Source organism: Halichoerus grypus, chromosome 3, assembly GCF_964656455.1.
Source record: "Halichoerus grypus chromosome 3, mHalGry1.hap1.1, whole genome shotgun sequence".
In the NCBI taxonomy this organism is placed as follows: Eukaryota; Metazoa; Chordata; class Mammalia; order Carnivora; family Phocidae; genus Halichoerus; species Halichoerus grypus.
The window spans coordinates 70,601,226-70,613,723 of record NC_135714.1 but is presented as its reverse complement, the minus strand read 5'-3'; positions in this window follow the sequence as shown (position 1 = coordinate 70,613,723).

Below are 12,498 nucleotides of genomic sequence, written 5' to 3'. Positions count from 1 at the left end.
ATTTTTAATTGATACCCCTACCAACCTGATTCTAGAGAATTGGGGTATCCAACTTTATCAAGAAAACTAATACCAAATAATTGGACTTTTAATTTATTCAGTGTGAACTGCAATGAGGTGGGAGGGGGCAAAAAATGAGGAGAAAGGAGTCTACTTTTATAAAAGGTTGATTAGAAGACCAGAGTTCATATGAGGAAGCTATAAATTTCCAATGTTGGGGCGCCTGGGTGGCTCAGTCGTTAAGCATCTGCCTTTGGCTCAGGTCATGATCCCAGGGTCCTGGGATCGAGCCCCGCATCGGGCTCCCTGCTCGGCGGGAAGCCTGCTTCTCCCTCTCCCACTCCCCCTGCTTGTGTTCCCTCTCTCGCTGTCTCTCTCTGTCAAATAAATAAATAAAATCTTTAAAAATAAATAAATAAATAAATAAATAAATTTCCAATGTTCCATCTGGCTCTCAATTACACTGCCAGGTGGTTTTATAGGTCTTAACTGAGGTCTATCATAAAATAACCTTTTAATCTTATGTCAGAGTGGATTCTGGGAAGATTTTGGTGGAGGATGTTACAGGACATTATTTTAGAATCTCTCTAAATCCCTCCATAAAAATAGTGCAACTTGGGGTGCCTGGGTGGCTCAGTCAGTTAAGCATCCACCTCTTGATTTCAGCTCAGGTCACGATCTCAGGGTCCTGAGATGGAGCCCCATGTGGGCTCCACGCTCAACGGGGAGTCTGCTTGAGACTCTCTCTCCCTCCCTCTTTGCCCTTCCCCCCACTCTCGCACATGCTCTATGCTCTGTCTCTCTCAAGTAAATAAATCTTTTTTTAAAAAGTGCAACTAGATAATACAACAAAAAACAATGAACAACATTTACAGCAAATATAAATGTTGTAGTTACCCATTGTTACATTAAAAACCATTCCAATACTTTGTATCTTAAAAAAACCATTTTATTATGGTTGTTGGGGCTGCAGTAATCTGGGGACTCAATTGGAATAGAATATTCAAGACAGCTATCTTATATGGTTGTTGTCTGGGAGTTCAGCTGATACTGTTATTCTGAACACTTCAATTCTTTATTTGGCCTCTTTTTGTGGCTTGGCCTTCTTACGTGGTGGCTGGGGTCCAAGAGCTGCCCCAAATGTCATTGTCTACGTTCTATGGTCAGATCAGTCACAGGGCCATCCCAGACTCAGAAGGAGAAAAAGTCTCTGCCTATTGATGTGAGGATCAGAATGAATGTACACAGGAAACACAGGAAATGTGAAGCCATTTTGGAGACTGGTTACAACACTACATGACAGGTTATACCCACAAGCTCCAAACAGAGTGGCTAAAGAAAAACTGCCAACTGCCACAAGACCTACATCATCTATGCAGGAGTAAGCAGAGGGAAGCATTCATAATGATACCAAAACCAAAACAATACCAAAAAAACCCCTAATTGCCCAACATTGGAAGATGCTAACAATTCATTATTTTTTTAATTGAAGTGTAGTTGACATACAATATTATATTAGTGTACAAACATAGTGTGTACAAACATTAGGCATACAAACATAGGTGTACAACATAGTGATTCAGCATTTATATACATCATGAAGTCATCACCATAATCTAGCTACCTCTGGTCCCCATATGAAATTGTTACATATTATTAACTATATTCCTTATGCTGTACATTGTATCTCCATGTCTTATTTATTTTATAACTGGAAGTGTGTACCTTTTAATCTCCTTCCTCTATTTTGTCCCTAAAACCCATTCCCCCGGGCAACCTCTAGATTGTTCTCTGTATCTATGAGTCTATTTCTGTTTTGTTTTGTTTGCTTTGTTTTTTAGATTCCACATATAAGTGAAATCATATGATATTTATCTTTCTTTGTCTGATTTATTTCACTTAGCATAATACCTTCTAGGTGCATCCATGTTATTGGAAAAGGCAAGATTTCATGGCTGAGTAATAATCCATTGTGTATATACACCACATCTTTATCCATTCATCTATTGATGGACACTAGGTTTGCTTCCATACTTGGCTAATGTAAAGAATGCTGCAGTGAACATAATGGTGCATATATATTTTCAAATCAGTGTTTTCATTTTCTTTCAGTAAATACCCAGAAGTGGAATTGCTGAATTTCATATTTCTATTTTTAATTTTTTGAGGAACCTCCATACTGTTTTCCATAGTGGCTGCATCATTTTGTTCCCACCAACAGTGCACAAGGGTTCTCTCCTCCACATCCTTGCCAACACATGCTGTTTCTTAGGTTTTTGTTTGGGGTTGGTTTTTTGTTTTTGTTTTTGGGGGTTTTGGTTTTTTTTGTTTTGTTCTGTTTTGGTACTAGCCATTCTGACAGGTATGAGATGATATCTCATTGTGGTTTTGATTTGCATTTCCCCAACAATAAGTGATATTGAGCATCTTTTCATGTGTCTTCTGGCCATCTGTATGTCTTCTTTGGAGAAATATCTATTTAGTACATCTGCCCATTTTTTTATATTGAGTTATGTGAGTTCTTTACATATTTTGGATATTAACTCCTTAATATATAAATTATTTGCCCATACCTTCTCCCATTCAGTAAGTAGCTTTTTGTTTTATTGGTTTCCTTCTCTGTGCAAAAGCTTTTTTAGTTTGATGTAGTCCCACTTGTTTATTTTTGTTTTTGTTGCTTTTGCTTAAGGAGACAGATCAAAAAAAATATTTCTAAGACTAATGTCTAAGAGCCTATTACCTATATTTTCTAGGATTTTTATGATTTCTAGTCTTGCATATAAGTATTTAATCCACTTTGAGTTTATTTTTTATATGGTGTAAGAAAGTTTCATTCTTTTGTATTTTAGCTGTCCAATTGAAGATTAATTGACCATGTAAGTATGGGGTTTATTTCTAGACTATTTTGTTCCATTGATCTATGTGTCTGGTTTTGTGCAAGTACCATACTGTTTTGATTACTATAGCTTTGTAATATAGTTTGAAATCAGAGAACATGGGAACTCCAGCTTTGTTATTCTTTCTCAAGATTGCTTTAGCTATTCAGGGTATTTTTTGGTTCCACACAAATTTTAGGATTATTTGTGCTAGCTCTGTGAAAAATGCCATTGGTATTTTGATAGGGTTTGCACTGACTCTGTAGGTTGCTTTGAGCACCATGGACCTTTTAGCAGTATTAATTATTCCATTTCATGAGCATAGTGTATCTTTCCATTTATTTGTGTCATCTCCAATTTCTTTTATCAATGTTCTTAGTTTTCAGAGTACAGATCTTTCACCTTTTTGCTTTAATTTATTCCTAGGTATTTTATTCTTTTTTATGCAGTTGTGAGTGGCATTGTTTTCTTAATTTTGCTTCCCAGTAGTTTACTATAAAACTCATTATTTTAAAACTTTATATAAAATAAAATAATTAAGCACTTATTCTCTTTCCTTATGAAATATACCACTAAGTTACAGATGAGGAGGTTTCTCTTTATAGACATGAATGAAGAGAAATGACATAATTAGAATACCACCATTTTGAAAACCCAAATCAAACTGCAAACTCAGTCAGCAGAACCCAGACTGGAAAAATGTATTGGAAAAACAGCCTGCTTTCATCAACAAATAAGTTGTAAGTAAGATAGTAAGAGAGAAAAACCTATAGATTCAGATAGACTTCTAAGAGACATAGCAACTACCATGTGTAGTAATATGTGAATTTTATTTGTATCCTAATTCTAACAAACATGCTGAAAAATGTGACATTTATTAGGAGATGTGAACATTGACTTAAAATTTATGATTTTAAAAAATTATTGGGGCTCCTGGGTGGCCCAGTCGTTAAGCATCTGCCTTTGGCTCAGGTCATGATCCCAGGGCCCTGGGATCGAGCCCCATGTTGGGCTCCCTGCTCTGTGGGAAGCCTGCTTCTCCCTCTCCCACTCCCCCTGCTTGTGTTCCCTCTCTCGCTGTGTCTCTCTCTGTCAAATAAATAAATAAAATCTTTAAAATAAAAAAAAAGTTTTAAAAAATTATTATTATTAGCATGATAATGGGATTGTAGTATTTATTTAAGCATTCTTAAAGAAACTGAAATGCTATGCTGTCTAGAATCTGCTTGAAAGTAAAAGAGAAAGGGTAAATGGGTAGGGAAATTTTGTGTGAGTTAATCACTGCTGAAGCTATGGATAATAATTGTATTACACTATTTTCTCTAATTTTATATATTTTGAAATTTTCCATTATAAAAAGTTATGGACAAAAATTATGTCTGATAATTAACCAGGCCTTCAGTATGCATAGGGTCATGAAATGTTATATGGTCTAGAGAATCTACTTCTTTATTTCATAATATTAATATGGAATTCAGATTCTTTAAAATTAAAGATTGTTATCCTTATAACAATTATAAAAATTATAAAAATTGTTATCCTTAGAAGAATTATTTAAGATTTTAAAGTAGAATCTATACAACTTAAGTATATGAAATGCAGATGAAATAATTCATTTTATTGTACATGAATTATATTTATTAAAATGCAAACAACACAATAATAAGCATTCAATAAGATGAACTGATAAGATACATATATTAAAGATTAATTACAATTATAATTTCTTATTCATGTGATATTATAGTTTTGAATTTAAGTAGGTAAAATAAGACACATCAAATAGTGTGGCATCTTTCTCCAGGCAATATTCTTATGAATTAGTGTCTTATTTTCATTTTAAAACATGTAATTTAGATAAAGTAAGGTTAGTTTCTGGAAAAAAATGAAACAAATTTTTATTCTAATTCCAGTATAGTTAACATTAGTGTTATATTAGTTTTAGATGTACAATATAGTGATTTGACCATTCTATACATTGCTCAGTGCTCATCATGGTAAGTGTACTCTTAATCCCCTTTACCTATTTTATCCATTCCCTCCCACCCCCTCCCCTGTGGTAATCATCAGTTTGTTCTCTGTAGTTAAGAGTCTGGTTTTTGGTTTGTCTCTTTTTTTCCTTCATTCATTTCTTTTGTTTCTTAAATTCCACATATGAGTGAAATCATATAGTATTTGTCTTTCTCTGACTGACTTATTTCTCTTAGCATTACTTCTCTAGATCCATCCATGTTGTTGCAAATGGCAAGATTACATCTTTTTATGGTTGAATAATATTCCATTGTGTGTATGTGTGTGTATGTGTGCATGTGTGTATGTATATGTATACCACAGCTTCTTTATCCATTCATCTATCGATGGACACTTGGGCTGCTTCCATTAATTTGGCTATTGTAAATAATGCTGCAGTAAACATAGGAGTTCATGTATCTTTTCAAATTAGTGTTTTTGTACTCTTTGAAACAAGTTTTCTTAAGTTTGTGTTTACATATTTATCAAACATTTACTTAGTTGTTGATTTTCATATCTTGTGTTAGAAACTGTTCTAGCTACTGGCGACAGACACAACCTCTCTACTCTAGGTTCTACCAATAAAAAAACACAAAGTATTAATAGAGTATAACATGACATCTTAAAAAATTAATAGTCTATAGTAGATAATACAGTTCCCTAATCCATATCTATGTATTTAATAAGCCCTGTAGCACCATATTATTTGTATGAATTCAAAACACATATCCAAAACAACACAATAGAGTTTTCTAAGTTATATGTAAAGGCATACACCAAAATATGAGATTCCAGCTGCCTGTGGAATATGGGGATAGAGAAGAAGAGAAAGAGCATGGGAATTGAAGCTAAAAGGAGAAAGTAAAATAATAGCATGTTATGAACTGAAAATAGTTAACTCAATTATATGCTACCTAAGGCAAAACGGCAGTGGATGAGGTAGAAAATGTGAAGGAAGAAAAAAGGAAAATTCTCCTAGAATTATTACATACCATTTTTACTAACATTCCATTCATGATAATTTGTGATATGGCCATATCTGAATGCAAAGGGGGAAGGGATGTGGTCTTGAGCTGGGCAAGTGCCTCCCAGAGACAACTCTCCACATTGAAGAAGAAAGAACACACATGTTTAGTAGATAGCTAGATTTTCTGCTTGCCTGCTAAAACCTGCTGAGCTTAAGAACATGTTCAAAGATATACAGTAAAAAGGAATTTGCCAACAGCACATCCACATCAAATAAAATTAAATAAGTTGCTATTATGGGTATCTTACATTGGTTTACTCATTTAATTCTTACATTAACCCTAGGAGAGAAGTACTCTCATTATTCAAAATTACAAATGAAGAAACTGAAATTTCAAGAGGTTATGTAGCTTGCCCATTGTCCCACAGCCAGCAAATGACAGAGCAGGAATTTTATATACTTTTGAAGTATTTATGTTCCCCCACAAGCTGTTTGAATGGTCTTCTTAATACCTTTCTCACTTGGCTGTGTTGAGGAGAAAGCAACTGTCTCCTTATTCCCCCCTTTACATTGTGAATAGGCAATGGGGGTAATGCAAGTGTATTGCAACTCTCTCCAGAGAAGTCTTTCCCCTCCTCTCCTCTCCTCTCTCTCCCCCATCCTCTCTCCTTTATAAGCTGGAAGTGGGTCATCTTGTTTCACAGTCTCTAGGTCTGTCTGCCTTGCATAGACGAGCTGCCCCCTCACATCTTTAGGATATAGGGAACTATTGTATCAGCCGCTATTGTAGTGTTCTGAGCCTTTGGAACTTCGTTTAACATCCTGTTGTATTTTCTGCTTTCACCACTGGATTGTAAACCTTGGGAGCAGTCTAGTTCAACAAGTCAAAAGTCTGGCCCAGCACTGTAGAGGGCATGAGATATAAGATGAATAAGTTATAGCCTGGGCCCTGGAGGAACTAGCATTCTAGAGCAACATATTTAATAGAACTTTCTGGGATCGTGGAAATGTTCTATATTTGGATGGTTCAGTGTGGCAACCAGAAGTCATACATGGCTATTGAGCTTAAAATATGGCCAAGGGAACTGTGGAACTGAGTGTTTAATCATATTTCATTTTAATTAATTTAACCTTAAATGGTAACACATGGCTAGTGGCTACCATATGGGGCAGCACAGATTTAGAGCAAGTGTTGGCAATTCTTTGATTCTCTGATGAGAGCAGTGATACAGATATGCACAGATGCCTCAAGAGCACAGAGAAGAGGCATTTAGCTCAGCCTGGGTACAGAAAAAAGGACCAAAGAAGCCTTCCAAAAAGAAATGATGGTCATACAGAATGCTAAATGTATGCAAGTGTGTAACTCAGCAATTTAATTTCTACGCATACACCCTTGAGAAATGTATGCTTCTGTGCACTCAAAGACATATACATAAATGTTCATAGCAGCATTTTTCATAATAGTCAAAAAATGGAAAAAAACAATGTCCATGAGCAGTAGAATGGATAAACAACTTGTCATATATTTTATATAAGAGAGAGTGTACATCAATGAAAATGAAAAAGAACAAAAACAAGATATATAGCAATACGTATGATGAAAAACATAAATGTTGAGTTAAACAATACAAAACAGAAGAAACTATATTGTATGATACCATTTATATAAAGTTTAAATGTAGGTAAACTAAAATGATAGTATTTTAGAATGCATATTTAAGCGGTAAAAGCAAAAAGAAAAGAAAGTGAGGAGTGCCTGGGTGGCTCAGTCGGTTAAGCATCTGCCTTCGGCTCGGCTCAGGTCATGATCCCAGGGTCCTGGGATGGAGCTCCGCATCGGGCTCCCTGCTCGGCAGGAAGCCTGCTTCTCCCTCTCCCACTCCCCCTGCTTGTGCTCCTGCTCTTGCTATCTTTCTGTCAATAAATAAATAAAATCTTTAAAAAAAGAGAGAGAGAAAGCAATTACATAGGCTGAGAGTTGCTTTTGGGAGCAGGGAGGGGATAGAGGTGGGGAAGAGGTGTGGGAGTGGCTCCTGGTGAGCTAAGCAGTATTGTTTTGTAACTTAATAGCTACATACACATTTGCTTTGTAACTTTTGTTGAAGTTGTACATTTGTTTTATGTCTTAGGTAAGTATATTATATATTATATATAATAGTAAAGTAAGTGATAGTAAATAGTAAAGTAAGTATATATATATATAATAGTAAAAAGCCTTTAGATAAATACTGTTTTTAGAAAATTAATATTGCATGTGATCATTAAGATCAGCTCCTCTGTGAGCTCATGATGTAATTTCACCATTCTAAAGTAAACAAGTGTTTGTAATTTTTTTACACCAGAATTTTTTGAGATTTTAAAAATATTTTTCTCTCTCCTTCATAGTGGTAGTTAAATTAATTCTTTGTTTTGAGGTTTGAGAATGTATAAATTTTTTTTTAATTTTCCTATTTGTGAGAACATTTGAAAATTGCATCTTACTATTTGGAGACTGGGAATTTACAATACCACAGCATAGTTATTTGAAAAAGGTTGATTTTAGTCTGCCACAGAAATTGATTCTTTTCCAATCTGTAGACCTCAGGATGTTCTGATCTTGGAGAAAATTGCTAGTAGAATAAAAATGGATAGCACTGAGTACATCATGTCCTTCCTTTTTCTTTGCCGATCTTAAATAATGCTTAGAATAGACCACAGCATCAGTTCTCCAAGTTGTCCTACTTGGGACTTCCTTTTTACAACTCTCCATGAGCCAATGAAAGAATTACAGAAGAGTCAACTCTTAATTTGCAGAAGGAAAAAGACTGGCCTGGAAAAGAGTAGCTGAATCTGAAAGTACGTCTTTTAAAATACATCTTAGTATCAGTGACAGACCAGTGGCAGTCATGACAGCAATGTGTGAAAACCTTCATTGACACCATCTAATAAGACAAGAGACAACAGGTCCTGGCAAGAATGTGGTGAAAAGGGAACTCTTATACATTGTTGGTGGGAATGTAAATTGGTCCAACCACTATGAAAAACAATGTGGAGGTTCCTCAAAAAATTAAAAATAGACCTACTGTACTATCCAGCAATTCTACCTCTGGGCATATACCCAGAGGAAATCAAAACAGGCTTTTGAAAAGATATATGCATTTCCATGTTTATCACAGCATTATTTATAATAGCTAAATACGGAATCAGCCCAAATGCCCATCAGTGGATGAATGGATAAAAAAGATGTGGAAAAGATTCCATATACACAATGGAATATTATTCTGCCATGAAAAAGGAAGGTATCCTCCCATTTGTGACAACATGGATAGACTTTATGCCACATTATGCCAAACTAGATAAATCAGACAGACAAAGAAAGATTTGTCACTTGTCATTCATAGTCCTGTCTTGATTGGGTGGTTCTAGTTTTCCATTGACCTTAATCACAGATCTCCTATATTCCAGACATAGTCTTCTTTACCTCCATTGTGGAGTAATAGTTCAATTTCCCCTTGGTGATCATGATCAGTCACCCTAGCCAAAACCGTAACTCTTCTTGCCTGCTGTTTCAGAGGCATGAGAAGCTCCAAGTAGCCAGGCAGCAGTATTAACTTATAGTTCAATGGAATAATTGTGTCTCCTTGGTGAAAGCATTCCTCCCTCTGGAACTAAGATCTCTAGGCCAGCAAAGCATAGAGTCACAGGAACAAGAAGCAAAAGTTTTGCCAGTAGGTTACTAGGGATAATAGCAAATGGTGCCACGCCACTTTCCACTTGAATGGTTCCTAGACTCATGAATCCTACAGTAGAAATAATACCATATATTGGACACTGATTCAGAGCACATGCAGCTTTCTGTGGAACCTTGCCCCAGTGCAAAGTATTGCCACCTGGCTGGCATTGTACTGAGTCTTCAAAAGGCCATTTCACCATTCTATCAAGCAATCACATATACACCACTTCCATTGATGATGGAGTATCACTGTGCATGCCTAACTTTATGGCTTCATGGGCCAGATAACACCCAGTTCATGATAGGAAGCTAATGTCACATGGTATCATGGTAACCCACAGTCAAGTATTCAATCTCTACAAAGGCCCAGTAGCAGGCCAAGAGCTGTTTCTCAACAGGAGGTTAGTTACCTGCAGATGATGTTAGGGCTTTGCTCTCAAATCCTAAAGGCCTATGCTGCAATTCACCTATAGGGGCCTCCCAAAGGCTCCAAACATCATCCCTGCCACTGATACTTCAAGTAGCATTGGATCTGCTGGATCATATGGACCATGTAGCAAAGCATCTTGCACACCAGCCTGGACCTATTGCAGAGCCTTCTCTTCTTTTGGGCCCCACTCAAAACTAGCAGCTTTTTTGGTCACTCAGTAAAATGGGCTAGAATAACACACACAAAATGAGAAATATATTGTCTCCAAACAATATGTTTTGGAGACAAAATCCAAAGAGGCCCACTAGGCCTTGTGCCTCTTTCTTGGTTGTAGGAAGGGCCAGATGCAACAGTTTACTTTTCATCTTGGAAGGGATATCTCAACATGCCCCATACCACTGAACCCCTAGAAATTCCATGGAAGTAAAAGACCTCTGAATTTTAGTAAGATTTATTTCCCGCCTTTTGACATGCAAATATCTTACCAATAAATCTAGCATAGTTTCTACTTACTGGGTCCAGTCAGTATATTGTCATCAATGCATCAATGTAATGGGCCAGTGTGAAATCTTCCAGAAGGAACAAGCAATCAAAATCCCTGCAAAGTGAATTATGACATAGGGCTAGAGAGTTGATAGGTATAGTGAAAGTAAAAAGTGAAGGTGTATAGCTGCTTTGCCAGCTGAAAGTAAACTGCTTCTGGTGGTTTTCTTGGACCAGAGATGGAGAAAAAGGCATTTGCCAGATCAGTGCTGCATATCAGGTACCAGTGGATGTGTAATTTGCTCAAGCAATGAAACCACATCTGGTATAGCAGCTACAGTTGTAGTCATCACCTGGCTAAGTTTACAATAACCCATTGTTATTTTCCAAGATCCATCTGTCTTTTGCACAAGCCAAATAAGGAGAGTTGAATGGGGATATGGTGGGAATCACTACCCTTGCATCTTTCAGGTCTGTGATGGTGGCCCTAACCTCTGTAAACCCTCCAGGAGCGGAGTATCACTTTTGATTTACCAGTTTCCTGGGTAGAGTCAGTTGTAATGCTTCCACTGGCCTTTCTCACTATAAAAGCCCTCACTCCACAGGTCAGGAAACCAGTATGGAGATTCTCATCTGCTAGTATGTTCACTTCATTATGCATTTTGCAACTGGGAAAATAACCACAGAATGAGTTTGAGGACCCACTGAACCCACTGTGAGATGGGCCCGAGCTAAAACTTAATTGTTCACCTGACCTCCAATTAGCCCCTGCTCTTACTGGTGAGCCACAGTGACATTTTGGGTCTCCTAGAATTTATGTCAGTTCAGAGTCAGTGTCCAGTGGTCCCCATAATGTCTCATTGTTTTATTTTTCACAATGATGTCAGTTATCCTAGTAAAAGGCCATAGGTCCCTTTGGGGAAGGGTAGGAAAAAGATTAAAAGTTTTCAGTAGTGTCCTTCCTCAAGGGGTTTTGGGTCTGTAAACCGTTTCAAGTATGGGAATTGATTGAGGAACTGTCCATCTCTGTTTTTATGATTTGAATTAGACTTTCGACATAGAACTTTTCTGCTTATGCAGATAAAGAATTTATTAGGCTTACCATCAATTTCACTTCTAGGAGCACCATGGTTAACTAGCCAATGCCAAAGGTCTGCACAAGTTAGACTATTTCAATTGTTATTTTGACTTTGCTATCCAATACAATAACCATACCCACCTTGCCTTTGGCAGTTGAGTGCCACCACTTGGCCTCTGCCACCTTGGAGATCCAATTATCTTCATTGCATTTAGGTTTCAAATTGATTGGCTGGGATTTCCACTATAAGGTCTTGCCTGCAGAAAAGAATGATCATGGAGCTTTTCAGTGACACTGGGCCTCACAAATTTATTTTCTTAAAGTATTGATGAAAGGTATGTCTTCTAGACCCTCCCAGTATAGATGAGTGGGTCTTAAATGACAAATTCACTCCAAAATTCCAATATCCCTAAATTTCTGAATCTCTCCCTCTACATAAAATCAAAGAAGGTCAAGTATTTCCAGTTCACTCACTGTGAGCCAACTTTGGTCCATGTTTCAGTCAGTCAACCAGCCAAACTCTTAGAGCCCTTTCTGACTCCTTGAACTATAACATTAAATGCAGAATCTCTGCTTAGTGAGCCCATATCAGTAACTTCAGCCTGATCCAACTTTACATTCCTTCCACCATTATCCCACATCCTTAGTATCTATTCCCGCATGTTTCCTGGATTTATGCTTATATAAATACAATGAAAATGAATTACCAGAAAAATGATCACACTTGGATTTCATGGCAATGTCAAGTTGCTATAAAGGTTATAAATGCTTATTCTCAATTCCTATACTTCTGAACTCTAACAAAAAGTTTGGGGAGGGGGGAAAAGATGGCGGAGGAGTAGGGGACCCTATTCCAGCTGGTCCCTGGAATTGAGCTGGATATCTACCAGCCCACTCTGAGCACCCACGAAATCAGCCTGAGATGTAAGAAGATCTGGATCT